Genomic DNA, 15,050 nt, shown 5'->3' on the forward strand with positions numbered 1-15,050 from the left:
TTATTAACAAACATATCCATGAAGAAATAAAAGGGAACACTTTTCAACTTGTTTTAAGAAGACTGAAAAACTCTGGTAACAAAACATGACAAGGATATTACAAGAATGCAAATTATAGGCATATATCATGCAAAACTATATGTCAGCACCTTAAAAGATTAGCCATAAGAACAGAAACATTTTTAAGTGAGCACTTCATAGCTAATTTTGGTTTATATTAGTAATGCAAGAATTGTTTAACGTTAAAACAAACAAATGAGCCAAAAGCGCAGTGTTTATCTTTGGAGTACAAAAAAGATTTAAAATTTCTGAAAAATCAATGTAATTCAATGCATTAACATAGTTACGGTAAAATTTATAACTCTAGATACACAAAATATACCTGACATATTTTGAAATTCTTATATTATAGAAAGCTTTCAGTAAACTAAGAAAAGAAGAAAACACAATCTCACAAATGGTATCTACAATATTTCTACAGGTAATATTATATTCTATGATGTAGTATAGAACACTTTTCCTTAAGATCTAGAATAAGACAATTATTTTCACTACTATCATGCCTATTTGGCCATACCCTGGAGTTCCTTCCTAAATCAATCAAGAAAAAAAGTGTGTGTGTGTGTGTGTATATATATATATGTATGCATGTATAGACATATACAGAAGAAGTACAGCTGTCTGTATTTGTAGATGATGTGATTATGTGCAATAAACATCCAAAATAATATAAACTAAGGAGGCCTCATAGCACAACAGTAGCATGTGTGACTCCAAAGTAATCTAAAAGTAATGAACAAAATTAATAACTGAATTTTAAAATTTGGCAGATACAAGGTCATGAAAATGAATTGGAGATAAATCAAATATACTTATATGTCTAAAATATAAAGTTTCAAAAAAAAGTCACAAATATTTTCACAGTATTAATACAAGCACAATTTTTTCACAGAAAACAAACAGCAGTACCATTAAAGGAAAAATGATAAATTGAACTTAAGAGTTTTCTGCACTACAAAATATGCATTTTTAAAAATAGGCATTTTACATACATTGTGGAAACTATTCTTTCCCATATCTATATAAATTGTATATTTAACTTAATGTAATTATGTTATATATGATATGTACACTATAAATGTTGTTCTTTGTCATACCCATGGCAAAGAAAGATTTTCTTTAATAAACAACTATTAAAAATTAATAATAAAATGTCAGTTACCCGGTTTAAAAAATTAGCAAAGGTACAGACTGACAATTCATAAAAGGAGATATGTGAAAAATCACCAAACATGTAAAAAGGTGTTCACATTGAGAGTTCCCTTACATTCTAATGGATGGATTTTTAAACAATAAATTAAAAGTGATAAACCCAGATGTTTGCAAAAATGAGGAACAACTTGAACATACCTACATTATTGGTGAGAACATAAAATAAAATAACCTGTTTGGAATCAGTAATGTGTTCTAATTTTCATATCTGAATAAACTTAAATAAATATCGACTGTAAAAGCAATACAAGATATAGTTTGTTCCTTAAATATGTATATAAATTAGTAGATCAGTAGGTATAAATTGAAATGCATGCCACCAAAACATTCAAGATGGCAGGTTAATTGTAGTTAAAATATTAGAAGTCTTTGGCAATTTTCAAGAGATCTAAAAGTACTTAATACATTTTAATAAATCAAAAATGCACATTGTATTCTCTACTGTAAACCAAAGAAAAATAAGTCATGTATATCTAAAAAACTAAAAAATAGTGAAATTAAATAATAAGGTAATAACGGGGGGGGGGGAAGCAAGAAAGTAGAGAACACTAAAAAACAAATAAAACGTAGTAGATTAAGAGGCCAGGAGCGGTGGCTCACTCCTGTAATCCCAGCACTTTGGGAGGCTGAGGCAGGCAGATCACCTCAGGTCGGGAGTTTGAGACCAGCCTGACCAACATGGACAAACCCTGTCTCTACTAAAAATACAAAATTAGCCGGATGTGGTGGCACATGCCTGTAGTCTCAGCTACTGGAGAGGCTGAGGCAGGAGAATCACTTGAACCCAGGAGGCGGAGGTTGCGGTGATCGAAGACCGCGCCATTGCACTCTGGCCTGGGCAGCAAGAGCGAAACTCCGTCTCAAAAAAAAGTAGTAGATTAGGGCACAAATTAATTAATAATCCATTTAAAGTAAAAGCACAAGATATTCCAAATAAATTGCAAAGATTTCTAACGGAATAGTAAAAAAAGAGTTGACTATATACTGGTTTTAAAAGATAAATTCAGGACAGAAAGCATTTAAAAATAAAATTATAGAAACTATGCAAACATTAACCAACAGGGACCTGGTATAGAAAGAGTAGTATCAAAGTAGTTTTAAAGCCAGTATGAATTACTAAAATTAAGGAGAAATATTTAATAACAAAATCAGGGGCCAGGCGTGGTGGTTCATGCCTGCAATCCCAGAACTTTGGGAGGCCGAGACGGGCGGATCACGAGGTCAGGACATCGAGACCATCCTGGCTAACACGGTGAAACCCCGTCTCTACTAAAAAATACAAAAAACTAGCCGGGCGAGGTGGCGGGCGCCTGTAGTCCCAGCTACTCAGGAGTCTGAGGCAGGAGAATGGCATAAACCCGGGAGGCGGAGCTTGCAGTGAGCTGAAATCCGGCCACTGAACTCCAGCCTGGGCCACAGAGCGAGACTCTGTCTCACAAAAAAAAAATTAGCAGGAAATAGTGGCACGTGTCTGTAGTCCCAGCTACTCAGGAGGCTGAGGCAGGAGAATCACTGGAACCCGGGAAGCAGAGGTTGCAGTGAGCCGAGATCCTGCCGCTGTACTCCAGCCTGGGCAGCAGAGGAAGACTCCATCTCAAAAAAAAAAAAAAAAAAAAAAAAAAAAAATCGGGATCAATCTAAAAGAAATCTATTACAATCCTAAATGTATATTCATACACAATAGCTTTAAAATATTTAAAGAAAAAGTTGACAGAATGGAAAGAATAAATAAACTGAAAAACACAGTGAGTAGAAAATTTAAACAACCGAGTAAACTTGGCTTTATTTACCTAAATAAAACAGTATATCTAACAAATATAAAGTATTTACATAGTCTATTCAAGTACATACGGGAGATTTAGTAAATTGTCACTTCTTTGGTCACAAAGCAAATTATAACAGATTGGATTATAAACTTTAATTTGAAAGTTAAAATATAATGTTTTCTAGAAGATAACGGAAGAGCCTGTTTTTGTGACCTTTCTGTAGACAAAGGGTTTTCGAGGGACAGACTTACAAAAACTATTAGGAAAAACATAATATTAAAATGGAAAAAGTGTTAGTGTTGATCTATGAACCAGAATACCTTTTAAAATAATATACACCATGTGATTGTATTTACCTTTTAAAAAATCATCAGTTTTGGCTTTTAAATCACCAAGCCATTTCTATATTACATAAATTATTTTCTTTCTCTCTGCTGACAAAGAATTTTCTCTTTGTTAGAACTAAGAAAAAATTGTTTAGAACAAATCGCATGTTATCATTGCCTCATACAGCCAAAACTAAGTACATTTCCTTTCTTTTTTTAATGATGTATTATGTATGTTAGAAAGAGAGCAAACATTTTGACCAAGACAATAAATTACAAAATTTAGCTCTAGTATTTGTCCATAAAGTAAAACTGTCATGCAGATCAATAAAGAACAAGGATGAATAAGTCCTTTATTTCTTCCTGTATGTCAGTATATGAGTGTGCATGGTACAAGCAGTCAGATCACCCATTAAGAGCAGTTTTATGAATAGTTCCTGCTTACATAAGGGTACTTCATTTATCAATTTCATTGACTGCGACAAAGTGCTTATGCCACTGGCAAAGTCTGGCTCAGCCGAGAGGCAACCAAATAGCAACTGCAGTAAAGCCACTTAAATAATGGTGCCTACTTGAATCAACCAACTTAGAGATATTCCTAATTTTTTAGCTGAGAAAAGGAATTGTGAACTCAAAAGCCCTAACTTAAAAAAAAAAAAATGCATAAACTGATATTCTTAATGATGACAGCCATCATAATTACGTGAGAGGAGGAAATAATACCAAGTATTGTCTTAGTTTGTTACATCATATTGTAATTTATAACAGAGTTTTTTTTTTTAATTTCCTGGGAATTTTGATGCCAATTTTTATTTATAGGATCAGGTGAGAGTGGAAGATTCATTTCATATGGTTTAAGAAGAGTTCCCTTAAAGACTTGAAGTCAGTTCACAGATTATTTGGTCGTGAAAAATTGGATTTGATGTAATGAATTCTATTGAAAACTTGTGTTGCCCTGATACATTCATTCTTAGGTATCACATGATAAATGAGATAAGATTCTCATTAGTTCGGGATAATTAGTGTAAAGGTAATTTAATATAGGGAAACATCTGTTTTACAGAATATATGTTTTAAATAAACATTTTATTACTGTTTATTAATTTTATTTTATTAATGTTATTTTATTAATGTTATTTTATTAATGTTTATAAAACAAACATTTTATAATGTTTATTAACTTCAAGATTTGGATGGACCTAACTATATCAGTCCCACTAAATGGGAAACAATTCTATCTTAGTGCCTTTAAGAATTGGAAATTATTTTTCTTTTTGTTTTGTTATTGTTGCTGGTTAGCCAAAGCTAAGCTTCCACTTAGCTGCTGTTCACATTTTCACCAGTTTGCATTTAGTATGATCCTACTAGGTTTTAGTAAGAAAATGACATTTCCCTACATTTGACTCTTTCCACTGCTCGTGGAGATAAAGAGAATCAACACAAAAACAAACCCCAAAATTACACATTTAGTGAAACAAAGAGAGAAAATTCAATCTCCAAATGGTGTAAATGCTGGTAGAAGTACTTGTACCATCAGAGTCAGGCAAGAGCCCAACATGAACAAACTTAACACAATTCATAAGATTACTTTAGTAAGTATATGTATGGAAATCTGTGCCCTGAAAATACCAGAAGTCAACTTCTTTTTTTCTGAGCGCTGATGATGCATTTCCAAAAATTTTTCTTATGTTATGTCGCAAAGAAAATCTTAATAAATTTCAAAAAGTATAAATAATGCAGAAGGTGTTCTCTGGTCACAGTGTAATAAAACAGTAAATAAATAATGAAGTCAGACAGCAAACAAAAAAAGAAATCCATCTGGAAATGAAAAACTCTTTCTTAACCTTGAATAAAATTCAGATTTCCTAGAAAACAACAGTCATTACTACACTGTAAATTACAACTTATTGGATAAGACCACAGAGTAAAGCAGTATGGAGAAGAAAAATATTACTTAAAGAAAGTAAATTATTTAGACTAATGGCTAAAAGGTGTGTAAAAGAGACAAATTAAACTGATGAAATAAAATTAATATTATCTGAATTAATAAAATATTAGGGTACTTTAATAGCTAGTCTTATTTTATTTTAAAATATTTTCAGTGGCTTGCTTTGTGCTGCTTTCAAGCACATATATAAACAAGAATAGAATAATGTCTCTTTCAAAGTGTTTATTTGATTAGTGTGGGAACTTCAAACATGTAGACATATAAAAGATGCTGTTTGTATTTATCATTCAAAACTTTATTTTTATAAATATCCTCTAACATACGTATACACAAATTATATTGATTGAAAAATAGAACACTTTGTGATATTAAAATTGTTAATTTTTCCCATGTTTCAATCAACCCCAAGTCAGATCTGATCCCCAAAACATGACTCCTACTTAGTGGTTAGAATGAATTAAAACGATCAGGGATTGTGTGTGTGGGACGAGGTGGGGATGAGTATAGGGTACAAAAAGAAGTATTTAGAAAAAATAATAAGACCTACTATTTGATAACACAACAGGGTGACTACAGTCAATAATAACATAATTGTACATTTTAAAATCACTAAAAGAGTATGATCGGATTGTTTGTAACACAAAGGGTAAATGCTTAAGGGGACGGATACTCCATGGTCCCTAATGTGACTATGATATTACCCATTGCATGCTTGTATCAAAGCACCTCATGTACCCCATAAGTGTATACAAATACTCTGTATCCCCCAAAATTAAAAAAAATAGAAAGGTTATATATTAGTGATCCTGTTATCCTTCAGATCTAGGAGAGCAAATGTTAATGTCTTCCTGTATCATCAAGAAAAGTCCAAGCAGCTCCCTCAGCAAATCCAGTCAGTGCTCAGGAGATTCTTCCCTGTTAGAAATGCCACTGAAGTCAAGGCTTCACCACAGAGATTAGTGACAAATCTGTGTCACTTTTGTATACCTCTTCCATTGCCATCACTGTCACCCTCATCACATCCACATTGACATTCATCCCTGTCACTGACACTGTCTATAGTGATGTTATTGCCACACTGACATTGCCGCTCTCCTTTCTTAGCTTTTATGAGATTGACAGTCCCAGGACAGCTACTCTCGCTCAGGTTAGATAGAGATTTAGACTCTTGTTAAAAAGAAAACAACAAAAATGACTAGACAAACAAACTTGCCTCAAGGCACACATATGACTCTTTTCTTGTTTTTCTTCTTTGAAAACAACACATTAAAATATAATATACTAATTCCATATGTTACATTGCCTTCTTGTACTTCCCTCACTGGAGGAGGATCTGGAACAAACACGTTAAATTTCTGAGAAGGGTGAAGCCTGACTGTTTCAAAGTTGGGAGATGCTTAGTTTAGAGAATACTTCGTTTGGAGAATGCATTAGGTCTAATTAGAACAACTCTGCTGCAGGCACTTTTTTCAGTTTTCAACTTCCCACCCCAGTTATCTAAACCGCTTTTTGAAACATGATTTCTTTTTTCCTTTAGCCAGTATTTTTCAGTCCTAAATGTAATGAAAATTACCTGGGGTTGGGGGCTTTAAAAAATAGACGATTTAATTTGTATCCTAGATCTGTGGGTACAGGGGTATAGAATCTGGGCATTGCTATTTATTTTTAATCTTGATGTGATTTGTGCAATCATGAGTGAGACCCTCTGCACAACCATGCCTGTTTATACCTCCAGAGAATAGGCATATAACTTGAAAACTTCCAGGTTTCTTATGTGCTAAAATGTACTATAATGTCAGATTTTATGAAGAGCTTCTTAACTCAGTTTAAATAAATCATTACTAAATAGCGAATGTCATACTACATTACACCTAATGGAGGTAGAAACTTGTTACGCAGTCACGCATATATTCATTTTACTTTTTACTTTTATAAACGTGATGATGAGGCTTTCCTTGTACATTCCCTAGAGGCGAGAATGGATCTTGTTTGCTTTGGTGTTCTTCATCAATGTCCAGCAAGATACCTTGGTCCCAAATATTGAAGAATAAGCAGGTTATTAGTATGATTATCCAATAAATAAATGTCATCTGTAGCCCCAGCGTTAATCTCTCTTTGACCTGCAAATTTGTGTGTTCAACAGACTAGAGAGGGCCCTCCACTTACAAAGGGGTTGCTTCCTGTTAAACCCATTGTAAGTAGAAAATATCAAAAGTCGAAGATGCTTTTAATACAAAACCTACGGAACATCATAGCTTAACGTGGCCTACCTTAAATGTGCTGAGAACACTGATGTTAGCCTACAGTTGGGAAAAGTTATCTAACATAAGCCTATTTTATAGTAAAGTGTTGAATAGCTCATATAATTTATTGTATACAGTATACTGTAAAATACAATATTGGTTGTTTACCTTAGTGATTGTGTGGCTTCCTGGGAGCTTGTTGAAAAATTAGCTTTTTATTGCACAAATCAAGTGACATCACTCATTTTCCCTGCCATTACTGTATTCCCAGTGCTTAAAGCAGTGACTGGTACACAGATGGTTATTAATAATATTTGAATGTATAATGAATAAGTGAATAATTAATAAATGTACGTAGTAGTGCCAATGGAATAAATATCTATAGAGCATTCTTTAAAATAAACATAAAAAAGTTCACCTAATGAGAAAACTCCTCCTATGTTCTTTTCCAAGAGTGAAGAGAAGACATTTATGTGGCCAACAAACATCTGAAAAAAGTTCATCATCACTGGTCACTAGAGAAATGCATATCAAAACCATAATGAGATACTATCTCACACCAGTTAAAATGGTGATCATTAAAAAGTCTGAAAATGACAGATGCTGGTGAGGATGTGGAGAAATAGGAACATTTTACACCATTGGGAGTGTAAATTAGTTCAACCATTGTGGAAGAAAGTGTGGCAATTCCTCAAGGATCTAGAACCAGAAATACTATTTGACCCAGCAATTCTGGGTGTATACCCAAAGGATTATAAATCATTCTACTATAAAGACACATGCACACATATGTTTATTCCAGCACTATTCACAATAGCAAAGACTTGGAACCAACCAAAATGCCCATCAATGATAGAGTGGATAAAGGAAATGTGGCACATATACACCATGGAATACAATGCAGCCATTAAAAAGGATGAGTTCATGTCCTTTGCAGGGACATGGATGAAGCTGGAGGCCATCATTCTCAGGACACTAACACAGGAACAGAAAACCAAACACCACATGTTCTTACTCATAAGTGGGAGTTGAACAATGAGAATACATGGACACAGGGAGGGAAACATCACACAGCAGGGCCTGTCGGGGGACCAGGGGCTAGGGGAGGGAGAGCATTAGGAGAAGTACCTAATGTAGACGACAGGTTGATGGGTGCAGAAAACCACCATGGCACATGTATACCTATGTAACAAACATGCATGTTCTGCACATGTATCCCAGAACTTAAAGTATAATAATAAAAAAAAATAGAGCCATAGAGAGCAAAATCGCTAGATATCAAGAGATAGTCTTTTTTTTTTTTTTTTTTCTGAGATGGAGTCTTGCTCTGTTGCCCAGGTTGGAATGCAGCGGCATGATCTCGGCTCACTACGACCTCTGCCTCCTGGCTTCAAGCTATTCTCCTGCTTCAACCTCCTGAGTAACTGGGATTGCAGGCATGCACCACTAGGCCTGGCTAATTTTTGTATTTTAGTAGAGACGAGGTTTCGCCATGTTGATCTTAAACTCCTGACCTCAGGCAATCCACCCATCTCGGCCTCCCAAAGTGCTAGGATTACAGGCGTGAGCCGCTGCGTGCAGCTGAAATTGTCCTAAAAGCCACGTGAGACCAGAAATGCTATTTGAAGTGTGGCCCATGGACCATCACTATCTCATTACGTAGAAATGGTTAGAAAGGGTCCTGAGGGCTTAAACAATACCTAGAAAAATGGAACAGGCCTTTATTAATTAGCTCCTGATGTTTTCCATCATCCCCATTAGTTCTTCTATTACATAATGCTACTATCAAATATTGGTCCTATATACACTGAATGTAGCATGACCACTCTTGGAAGCTTCAAAGATGTTCACTCTGCTTTTCTTTCCACTGACCAGATTTAAAACAAAGACCTTTGCTGATGGTCTCAAGGAAGAGTATGGCAAGTTGTTCATCTGATGTTTGCAAAAGTAGTCTCTGAGATCCCCCAGCTCATAGAAAATCCCCAAATGCCCTCCCCCACTCTCCCCAACTGAGTGGGGTTGAAGCTACATTCTTCCAGCCTCCCTTCATCTTTTGTCACCATGGCAGGTGCAACTTTATCTTTTTAAGTGGGCTTAGCTCCCAAACAATGGCCTGGATGAAGAACGGCTTCTAGTTTTCCAACAACTCTTGTTTTAGATACTATGAAATATACAAGCCACTGATATTTCCTTGGAGTCAGTGAACCCAGAACTCATAATACAAAAGGATTGCCCATCCTGTCATACTTTGGTCTCCTGTTAATTCCAATAACAAGATTAATTAAAGATTAATGATGATGACTTAAAACATCATGAACTAGCCTAATAAATTATCCTGACATCTTACCCCTACTAATAGTTAACACTTACGTGGCATACACCTTGTACTGGCTGTGTTCTCAGACTTAACAAAATATTCCAGTTGTTTTCAGAGGAGGAAACGGGAGTAGAGATTAGGCAGTTTATGCAAGGTTACTTAGTGGTAGATCCAGGATTAGAGCTCTGTCATTTTCCAGAGTCTGGACTTTTAATGACAATGCTATGCTATGCTGCCTCTCAACTCTTGAGCACTGCCTCCTTGCCCAGTTTTATGCTGAAAGTTTTCCATATATCAATGCATTTAATTCTCATGTCACACTAATGGAGCAGATATTGGCATCCCATTGGTCCCTGGAAAATGGAGACTAACAACAAAAAAATATTGTGTGTGTGTGTATGCGTGTGTGTGTGTGTGTGTGTGTGTGTGTTGAAGTTCCTTTTGTTTGTGTTATCTCTCAAAATCAAACTGGAAGTAAAAAAATCATGGTCTGGAATAGTTTATCTGATTAATAGTAGGATACACAAAGATATCGTGAAACATACTACTTATCCCACAACCAACTTTCTGCATTGTCACTTTCTTTTTTTAAACCACAATCTCTCTATCTAAAATGCCCTCCTTCTATCTCTATTTGTTATGTTTAACTTTATGTGTCAAAATGTCACAGGATCTCGATATAGGGTCAAAAAATTGTCTAGATGTTGCTGTGAAGATATTTTTTAAGATGAGATTAACATTTAAATCAGTGTATTTTGAGTAAACTGGATTATAATCCATAATGTGGGTGGCTCTCCACTAAAGGCTTTAAATGAGAAAAGATTGACCTCCCCCAAGGAAGAGTGAATTTTGCTAGTAGGCTTCCTTTCGACCAGAGCTGGATCTCCAGCTTGCTGACCGTACTTACAGATTTTGGACTTGTCAGTTTCTATAATCAATCATGTGCACTAATTCCTTAAAATAAATCTCTGTCTCTGTATCTCTATCTCTCCCTCTATGTGTGTGTATATGTGTGTGTGTGTGTATTTACAGAGAGTAAGTGCACATAGAATATATAGTGTTATTTAAAATAAACATATAAGTCCAGCTAATAAACATCTATGTGTTTCCCACATGCACGCGCACGCGCGCACCCACACACCCACACACAGAGTCTCCTATTGGTTCTGTTTCTCTAGAAAACCTTGACTAATATGCGACCTTTACACAGCCTGTCAATTTTTGAAGCCCCTCATCAGATATTAATATAGGCTTGCCAGATCCCTAAAGCTGATGTTCTCTCTATTTCGAATCCACATAGAATTGTATGGCAACACATTCTCTCATATTATACCAATATTTTTATTTTATGTAGGCTTTTTAGGACGTTAATAGCATAGAACAGTTAAAGTAACTTCTTTACACAATCTGAACCACCTAGCACAATTCACCTGCTACACATGAAGGGTTTCATACATGTTTTGAATGCATAAGAATACGAGGGGATAGAATAAATTAATTTTTGGTTCCCAAATAACACTTTAATTCTAAGCACATCTCTTAAACACATTTCTCTCTCTTTGTCTCTAATAACGATTTCACTTTAATATGTGGAGAAATTCAATAATTAGCTTAAAGCCAGTTAAGTTTTTGAATAAAAATATTCATCATAGAAATTAAAGATTATATCAATAACAGCAATTTTATTTTTACCATTAAAATGTAGATATGAAGAGATGGTGATGTTAATGAGGTGGGATTTTTCACTGTTAAGAATATTTGATCTGCTGTGGGATATAATTAAGTCTAAAAATAGGGAGGACTTTCACATCAGCGCCCAATAAGACAAGAAATTAAATTTAATCCCTAGTGGATCTGAATATAAACTTCTGTTATTGCTATGATATGCCTGTTCTATTCACTTTTCCCTCATTTTCTATATATTTGATTATGTTCTTTTGTGCATCTAACAACCCATATGTTTGTGAAATAATGATTTTCTATCTTATTTGAATGCATCTTACAGCATTTTAATTGTATTGGCTTCAAGTCCCATTGGATTGATGAATTCAGAAATATGTACTTTTCCTTTTTTCTTTTCTCTGTGTCGCACGTTTGATCTTTTCCTGCTGCCGTGGCACCTAATTAGCTGTAAACTAGTTCTTGCACTTCACAGCAATAGTGAGCAACTCCTTGCAATAATATAAAATGTAAATTTTCTAGTATGATACATAATATTTGGACACTGTTTCTAGATTCCCAACCAAATAGTTTGTCCTAACTAGTTTCCTATAGATTACTGGTGTTGACTATGTCATTAGCCTTAGGGCTACTTCTCTAATCTCTAAACCTCTCTTTAGAATGTTCCACATTCAGAAAGGTCACACATACCAGGCATTAGTTGCATTGCACTTTCTCTTCTTACATGCCATATGCTCCTGGAAGAGGTAATCCTTTTTAGATAGGTAAATATTCTGTGTTGAGTTGAACAGGAACTTTAATTAAATATGTTTTATTTATTCTCCCATAATTTCTTCACACAAAAGTTACAAAATGGTCTAGGTGCCAGATTAGTGACATGCATACCAGACTAATTTTAAGAAGAAATTCGTATGAGTTGACTCCATGTAAATAGAAAGAAATATAACCAATTTAATACACTCCATTAAGAGAGTATCTACAGTAGAGATACAGAAGATAATCACATTCCTGCTAACATCTTAAGCAGTAATTAGGCATTAATATTAATACCCAGTAAGACTTCATATTCATCACCTACTATCTGTCAGACATGGTTCCAGGTGTGTGAAATCAATTTATGACTCTTTAAATCTCTACAAGATCTTTTGAGAGAGGTACTATTATTATTATCATTATTTCCATTTTGCAAACCATGATACTAAGTTTTACATACTAAGTTTTACAGAGATTAAGTAATTCATACAAAATAGTATATAATTACCCTTCATCAAATCAGACCCATTTTCTTTTGTATCCCCTTATTTGATGTTTGAATTATCTCATATTTATCCCATTCCAGATATTTGGATGATATCTTTGACTCCTTAATTATTACTTAAACAATTTCAATTGATTGTTTTTTTTTAACTTTAAACTATAGGATACATGTGTAGGACATGCAGATTTGTTACATAAGTATACATGTTTACATGTGCCATGGTGGTTTGCTGCACCTATCAACCCATCATCTAGATTTTAAGCCCTGCATGCATTAGGTATTTGTCCTAATGCTCTCCCTCCCCTTGCCCCTGCCCCCACGACAGGCCCTGGTGTGTGATGTTCTGCTCTCTGTGTCTATGTGTTCTCATTGTTCAGCTCCAGCTTATAAGTAAGAACATGCAGTGTTTGGTTTTCTGTTCCTGTGTCAGTTTGCTGAGAATGATGGCTTCCAACTTCATCCATGTCCCTGCAGAGAGCATGAACTCATTCTCTTATATGGCTGCATAATATTCCATGGTGTATATGTACCACATTTTCTTTATCCAGTCTATTATTGATGAGCATTTGAGTTGGTTCCAAATCTTTGCTATTGAAAATAGTGCTGCAATAAACATATATGTGCATGTGTCTTTATAGTAGAATGATTTATAATCCTTTGGGTATATATCCAGTAATGGGATTGCTGGGTCAAATGGTATTTCTGGTTCTAGATCCTTGAGGAATTGTCGCACTGTCTTCCACAATGGTTGAACTAATTTACACTCCCATCAACAGTGTAAAAGTGTTCCTGTTTCTCCACAGCCTCTCCAGTATCTGTTGTTTACTGACTTTGTAATGATCGCCATTCTAACTGCTGTGAAATGGTATCTCATTGTGGTTTTGATTTGCATTTCTCTTATGACCAGTGATGATGAGTTTTTTTTCATATGTGTGTTGGCCACATAAATGTCTTCTTTTGAGAACTGTCTGTTCATATCCTTCACCTGCTTTTTGATAGGTTTATTTGTTTTTTCTTGTAAATTGTTTAACTTCCTTGTAGATTCTAGATATTAGACCTTTGTCAAATGGGTAGACTGTAAAAATGTTCTCCCATTCTGTCGGTTTCCTGTTCACTCTGATGATAGTTTCTTTTGCTGTACAGAAGCTCTTTAGTTTAATTAGATCCCACTTGTCAATTTTGTCTTTGGATGCAATTGCTTTTGGTGTTTTTGTCATGAAGTCTCTGCCCATGCCTATGTCTCAAATGGCATTGCCTAGGTTTTCTTCTAGGGTTTTTTATGGTTTTGGGTTTTATATTTAAGTCTTTAATCCATCTTGAGTTAATTTTTGTACAAAGTGTAAGGAAGAGGTCCAAGTTCAGTTTTCTGCATATGGCTAGCCAGTTTTCCCAACACCATTTATTAAATAGGGAATCATTTCCCCATTGCTTCTTTTTGTCAGGTTTGTCGAAGATCGGATGGTTGTAGATGTGTGGCGTTATTTCTGGGATCTCTGTTCTATATATCTGTTTTGGTACCAGTACAATGCTGTTTTGGTTACTGTAGACTTGTAGTGTAACTGGAAGTCAGGTAGCATGATGCCTTCAGCTTTGTACTTTTGCTTAGGATTGTCTTGGCTATACAGACTCTTTTTTGGTTCTATATGAAATTTAAAGTTTTTTTTCTAATTCTGTGAAGAAAGTCAATGGTAGCTTGATGGGAATAGCATTGAATCTATATATTACTTTGGGCATTATGGCCATTTTCACGATACTGATTCTTCCTATCCATGAGCATGGAATGTTTTTCCATTTGCTGTGTCCTCTCTTATTTTCTTGAGCAGTGGTTTGCAGTTCTCCTTGAAAAGGCCCTTCACATCCCTTGTAAGTTGTATTCCTGGTTATTTTGTTGTCTTTGTAGTAATTGTGAATGGGGGTTCACTCATGATTTGGCTCTCTATTTTTCTATTATTGATGAATAGGAATGCTTGTGATTTTTGCACATTGATTTTGTATCCTGAGACTTTGCTGAAGTTGCTTATCAGCTTAAGGAGTTTTGGGTTGAGATGATGGGGTTTTCTAATTATACAATCGTGCCATATGCAAACAGAGACAATCTGACTTCCTCGCTTCCTATTTGAATACCCTTTCTTTCTTTCTCTTGCCTCATTGCCCTGGCCAGAGCTTCCAATACTATGCTGAATAGGAGTGGTGAGGGAGGGCATCCTTGTCTTGTGCCAGTTTTCAAAGGGAATGCTTTT

Source organism: Colobus angolensis, unplaced genomic scaffold (assembly GCF_000951035.1).
Source record: "Colobus angolensis palliatus isolate OR3802 unplaced genomic scaffold, Cang.pa_1.0 Scaffold7, whole genome shotgun sequence".
In the NCBI taxonomy this organism is placed as follows: Eukaryota; Metazoa; Chordata; class Mammalia; order Primates; family Cercopithecidae; genus Colobus; species Colobus angolensis.